The sequence below is a fragment of the Entamoeba invadens genome (genome assembly GCF_000330505.1).
Source record: "Entamoeba invadens IP1 unplaced genomic scaffold scaff_1105074725309, whole genome shotgun sequence".
Taxonomy (NCBI): domain Eukaryota; phylum Evosea; order Mastigamoebida; family Endamoebidae; genus Entamoeba; species Entamoeba invadens.
Genome location: NW_004440296.1, coordinates 6,784 through 14,271, shown reverse-complemented (window position 1 = coordinate 14,271; position 7,488 = coordinate 6,784).

Genomic DNA, 7,488 nt, shown 5'->3' with positions numbered 1-7,488 from the left:
ATTATAAAAGAAAATTTCAAAATTTTTATGTTTGTCACATTACTACTTTCAATTTTAAAATTCAAAGTCATTTTATATATTTCTCTAAATATCATTGCTGAAACAATGTAATTTGGCATTTAAACCAAGACAAGTATATTCTCGAGCATATTTTGCTTCTCCAAAATTATAAACAGTCTTTATATTGTTTTGAGGTATTTTGTTTACTTGCAAATCTTGCTTCAGTTTTGTAGGAACTAATATCAAAAACTTTGACGAGTTTTTCTGTAGTCATATGAATATATAACACATATCTGTATAAAAAATGTTTTTAAAACGCGTCAAGTTTCACATGATGTGTAATTTTAACATTAAAAAACAACAATAATAATTCAAAAAATAAGTTTAGGATAAATATATTAGCGTATTAGTATCTGTTTTTATATATTTGTGTATTATTATTACACAGTTTATTAATTTAATGATTCTAAAAACAAATTATATTAATATTTTTCAATATTAAGTGAAACCCAACAAGAGCAGTACTTCTAATAAGATTTAAGTTATTTGTACATCAAAAAGAATAATTATAATACTTTTTATTGTTTATTGGATATAATTAAAAATGATGTTCAACAAAACAATATGAATAAAAATCAGAGTGTTTTGTTCAGTTAAATAATATATGTTTAATTCATACAAGTTTGTGTTGTATAATAAAAATTATATTCATAATTAATAATATCAAAGTTTATTGTTGTGTTTACTAAATGTTACCGTTTTAAAACTGGTAAAACATTACGGACTTTCAAAATAGTTTATTACAATATATATCCGTTTTAAGTAAAACGTAAAATTTGTACAACCGGATAAGTTATTCAATGTAAACCACAAACTTGTTTTAAAAATTAAAAATCTTTTCTTCATAATTATCTTTGGCGTTATTATATCGAATTTAATAATATATTCATTCAATTTTTAAGCAGTTTAAATTTAAATAAATATAGAGTTTGTCAAACAACGTTGTCTGTTCCCCGAACGTTGTCTTTTTGACAAAAAAATAATTGATTTCTGTTTCAAAAAACGGGAATTAAGTAAAAATGAAAAAAAATGGGAAAAATGTTGTTGAAACAATGATTTTGGGGTTTTTCTAAAAATTACACAGAATATTTTAATTATAATGGTTCAAAAATCGGCAGACAACGTTACAGACCAGACAACGTTTAGCAAATGACTCTATATTTAAATATTATTCTTTAAATTTAATTTACTTGAATTTTATAATAAGTAACATTTATTTGTGGTTTATAATTTGTGATTTCACACTTTATTGTTTATAAAGTGTGAAATCAAAATATTATTTTGTTTACAAAATAATATTTGTTATATTATTTTGCAAACATTTACCATCTTTTTATAATTTTATTTAAATTTATTGTCTTGTCAGCAATACCATTAGTTTTAATTATAAATTAATTTAAATTAAATGTAATTTATTAATGGGTTATTTAACTTCTTGTTGTGTTTTATTTATTAATTAAGAAAAAGGACGGACATAAAGACGAAGGAAGGGAAAATAGGCAAAAAAACGTCCTTTGTGGTTTGAGGACGTCCTCATGCTATAAAGGGCGTTTTTACTGTGTATAAGACATCCTTTCTATTATTTTCGTGTCTGCCGCGTTTTTAAAACTATATAACGAGTTATAATGTAACTACGAATTAACTTCGAAAAAATTTTAAATAATTCCAAAAATACATTTATTACAAACGAAAACTAAATTATATATAATTTTATTATAAATTATTGGTTTAAAAACAATTAAAATTTTAATTAATTTTACAAAGTGAATGAAATATATAATGAAAAAAATGAATTATTTTTTTAAAACCATTAATTTATTACAAAATTATTTGTAGTAAATATAGCCTTTGTCCATTCTTTGATTTATTTTTGGAAATAATTGTATTTTTCAATAGTAAATTAATAGTAATATTATAACTCGTTATATAGTTTTGAAAACATGGCAGACTCCTTTCTTTTAAAATTATTGGTATTTTTAATTATAATTATAAAAAAGTTAATAATTTATTAATTCATATTATAAAATATGGTATTAATAAATTTAAAAATCAAAATATGAATGGAAAAACAAAATTATTAAACTATAATTATTTTAATAATTTCTAAAATAAAGAAATAATAATTAATAATAGATTATAATAAGTAAACTATATAATTTAACAATACAAATAAAACAGTATCATATAATGTTATTAAAACAATTAAAAGAATATAATATAAATTATTGGAACAATTATTAGTTATTTATTAATAATACAATACTATATAATAATGTAATCCCATAATTTAAAATTTTAAATATATTTAAAATTATAAACATTACTAATTCAAATATCAAAGCAATGAAGTCAATAGTGAACCTGAATATATATGATGATGGTTGTTATGCATAATAGAACTTAAATATTTATATGATGATGGTAGTGATCATTGACTGAGCTTTTTTTATAAAAATCATTGACCATTTTATAATCTAAAAAATATTTTTTCTATTCTATTGACCAATTTATAAGGGTTTTTTGAGGATAAGGTGTATCCTCAGGATTAAAGCTATCCTTATTAAAAAATATTTTTCTGAGGATACAAAAACAAATCCATAAGGTTCAGTTCCCCATAAAGCCCACTCTCATAACTCAAGTTATAATTTACACTTCATATTTCTAGTCAAAGTTCGAATTTTAAATAATGGTAATAATTTGTCATAAATGCCAAAAAATTAAATACAATCAAAAAATCGCCACAATAATCAGTTAACAAAAACAATAATTATATCTCGCCAACTTGAGACGGGAAATAACAAAACATGAATTAAACTTGTTCATATTATGATTATATACTTATTGAAATTATTTCCGAATACGTTTTAATAAAAATTATTGAAATTTACGTTCAAATTTATAATTGTTTTTTTATCAAAATGAAAATTGAAAAAGTCGAAAACACTGATTTACTAAAAATGTGATTTTAAAATAACAAAATTATTAATAATTTTGTAATTTATGCAATTATTCAAATTTATTGTAATAACAAAGTTAATCATATTGTGTATATTTTAATATGAATGTTTCATATTGATATTAACTTGTGTTTTAAACAGATTTACAGTTCTGAGGATGGCAATTATTTTCTGAGGATGACAGAAATAGAAAGTTTACACTTTTACATCTATCTGAAATGTATATTGAGTAAGTTACTATTTTTGAATATGGGAACACGTCATTTCACTTTTTAGGTGTTTAAGTCTGTGTTGATAATGTCTGTTTGTTACACGACTTACCATCCTCAGAGATATTTATGGCACTACCACTATTGATTTAAAATTCTATAAATAAAATTATCAAAGAATTTTTATAAAGTGGGTTTTGTTAATTGATTATATCAAAAATCGTCAAAACACAACAAAAACGCCAAATAATATATAAATTAATTAATAAATTGAACACATTTCTATTGAGAATTGATATTGTATAAAAAATAATATAAACATATATTTCTTGTGTGTATATGTTTTGAAATATAAATAAAACCGTTTATAACAAAAATGATTTTATTTTAAAAATTTGTTTATTTATCAATCGTTGTTTCATCGATATCCAAAACCTCTCTTTTTGAATTTGCGCAAATACACAGATTGTCATCGCATAAATTATACGTTATTAATACGTTATTTGCTATCAATTTTTATTGTTTGAAATATCATGAATTGATTTTTAATAAATTATTTTTGTAAAAAAGATTAAAAATTGTTTGATTAGTTTGTTTTGTGATTTTGATTAAAAAATCGACTTTTTCGATAATTTAAATGTTAGTCAAATGTTTTCATTTAAACCAAAATTAGTCTTGTGGTAAATCAAAAAATAGAAATAGATTATTTTTTTTAAAATCAACACCAAGAATCATCTTTCAAAAAATCCATAAATAGCATTTTTAAAGAAAACCATGTGTTTCAAAATATACCTTTTTGATCTTAGGCAAAAAAAAAATCTAAATTGAAAGAAATTATGTCTAAGATATTTACCATCCTCAGAAAAATTAACAATCCTCATGAATCCCTATAAAATAACCAACCAAAAACAAAATTATAAGAATACAATAAATAGAATTAAACTTCCACAAGTCGAAAATAAATTTGTTGTGTTGGTATTTCGATATTAAGCACTTTGACAAGAATTGAAATTAATGACACAGTCACTACAGTCAAGAATGACAATTCAAAAACAAGAAACGAACACATAATTGAAAAAATGATGGAGTGGTATTCTTTTTCTTTCGAGTCGATAATGCAACTATTACACAACTCAAACATTTGAACTGAAGGCACAAACTGTTGTTCACATTGACACATCAAGTACATATAGTGTTGGTCAATTGTTGTATCGATACATCATTCGTTCTATATATTAATTTAAATTCTTATAATATATACTATATTATTATTTATATTATTTACTCAAAAAACTGTCTTTTCAAATTGTCGTTTTTTACTGTTCTGAATTGAAAGTAAAAGTCCCATAAATTAGGCAAACCATCAAAACAAAAAAATGCGTTTTATATGAAGAATACAACAACGGCAATATTGATAACATCAATCACTTTAAATTAAATTTGTTGCTAATAAATTTTTCTTTTGGAAAACGGAGAGCTCCAATAAAGAGTCAGACAGAAAAACACCTACCAATAACAACAAGAGCTAATTAAAGGACATTTTGCCAAACAATTTAATTCGCGATGGTGACACTACTGGCGATAGATATTTCGTCAAATAACAGCCAAACCCGACTCCTCCGAAGAAACATATCTTGTTGTCTTATGACAGAAGACAATGAGTCGGTTCTGTTTATTTATTATTCAATAATAAAATACTAACAAACAGCCATAAGCACACCAAGAACAACATATAACTCACTGGCGACAAAACGAAAGACGTTGAACTTTGAAATCATCGTTGTATGTATAAAAGCGATTTGGAGTGTTGTTTTGAATTAATGTGTTGTCTTTCTATAGTAATACATATTACAATAATAAAATTATTGTAATACTATAATGGTTCTATATTACTATAGTATTCTAGTAAATAATAAGAACATTTACTAGAGAAAAGTACAAAAATGATATAAAAATAGAACATAAAGGTATAATAATTTATTATATATTTTCCCTTCTGTTTAAGGAATATTTGTCGAATTATAAACAATTATTTTGTTACTAGAAATATGTTTCTGTAGAAACTATTTTTAAATTATGATTATTTGTAGTTTAGTTATTAGTATAAAGTTTGTTTATTCATTAAATTATAATAAAACTAAAAAATATTAAAATAATAATAAAATGGAAAAGAGTAATTTATTTACTTTGATAATCAAAGCATTATTATAACTAAACAATATATGATATTTTATATATCGCATATTTTACAATCAAATCGTATTATGACATAAATGAATTTGTTTTATCAAACTATTGCTAATCGTTTTGGTTACTAAAATTGATTTATTTTGGATTTGGAGATACAACTTTCTCAAATATAAACTTATGGACTTTGTGAATCTGGTTGGTAAAATAAAAAGATTATAAGTATAAAAATAATTAAAAAAGTTAATAAAAAACTTATTATTGATTTTTTATAATTGTTATTTACTTTTGAATTAATAATAATTTAAATTTTTCCTGATATAAAACTGTTTTTGTTTTTTTACTACTTTTAATAGTATAAATTATTATATTATTATTAAATAATAAACTGTATATTTAGTAGTACGGTTTACCAGTAAAGTCAACTTATGGGTTTTAAAGGAAATGATGCGACTCATTAGAGGAGTTTTAATATCAAAAAGCGCACGGAAACTTTACGAATCGAAACGGACTGTGAAATTGTGTTGAGTGAAAATGTGACTCTTCCAACAACACAAGTCATCTTTATCTGCAATTTCGTGTTTTCAAATTTGACACTCGAAAAGACAGAAAGTGTCAAATTTGGGCAATTTTAGTGTGAGTACAACAACATTAATTGAATTTGACGACAACGACGAATTTTGGCAGTTCGAAGGATCTAATTGTCTCGTACGACGGAATTAAAGTTGCTTGTGAAATTCTCGAAGAGTTGCGATTTGTGTTAGAAACTTCTTTAATAAGTTGTGAGTGCATTTTCAATGGAAAGTAGAGTTACGAGGAATGTGAGAAGGCTGAGGAGGTAGAGAGTCACACGTTAATTTTGGAAGTGAATGTTGTGTACAATCGAATTTACGATTTCAAGGAAGTCATCTTCAACAATGGAGGAACACTCAATGAAAACGTTGAATGCAATGTGTGTAAAATTAAATTTTTTAATTTATTATTAAATTTTATTTTATTTGAGATGAAATGGATGTTGTGGCTAACAGTGAAGTGGCACTACATGGATCTTTGACAACGAAAAATGTCACTGTGAGTGGAGACGCAAATTTCATATTTTTACACTGACAACATTTTGAATATTGAGAAGCTCATTTTAAACACAAATTTGAGAGTTTCTGGAAATTCAACGAAAATCGGGGAGCTTCAAAATATGAAGTCATAACATTTAAAATTATTGGTATTGAAAATTGTGTTAAACGAGGTGTTATCGTTAAGCACGAAGAACGACATTTATATAGAATTGAGTGAAGGAGAACACAATATCAATTTGATGCCAATTCTGTGATTTTAAGTAACAAAATTGTTAAATTGAGAGACGTCTTTAAACACAAGAAATTAATTTAGATAATATGAGTGTCAATATTTAAACTAATGGGCGATTTTTCATTACTTTCACAACCAACAGAAAATCCGCTTATAATTCCACAAGTACCAACTTTGAATGGTGTCACTGGAGTTTATTCAATAATTAATAAAGGTTATTTTCGACTTGTGGAAGTTTAATTCTATTTATTGTATTCTTATAATTTTGATTGGTTATTTTATAAAATGGTCAATGATTTTTATAAAAAGCTCTATCTATATGTGAACACCATCATCGTATAAATATTCAAGTTCTATTATGCATAACAACCATCATCATATATATTCAGGTTCACTATTGACTTCATTGCTTTGATATTTGAATTAGTAATGTTTATAATTTTAAATATATTTAAAATTTTAAATTATGGGATTACATTATTATATAGTATTGTATTATTAATAAATAACTAATAATTGTTCCAATAATTTATATTATATTCTTTTAATTGTTTTAATAACATTATATGATACTGTTTTATTTGTATTGTTAAATAATATAGTTTACTTTAATTAACGAGTTCCCAAACTGCGCATTGGCTTTAATGAACGATATAAGTCATTGTGTTGTTTCTAAAATAGATTACTTTCTCTTGAACGAATCATTTCTTTCATGTTCCAGTTTTTGTTCGATGTGTTTGAGTGATTTTGAGTGTTCTAAGTGCTTCACC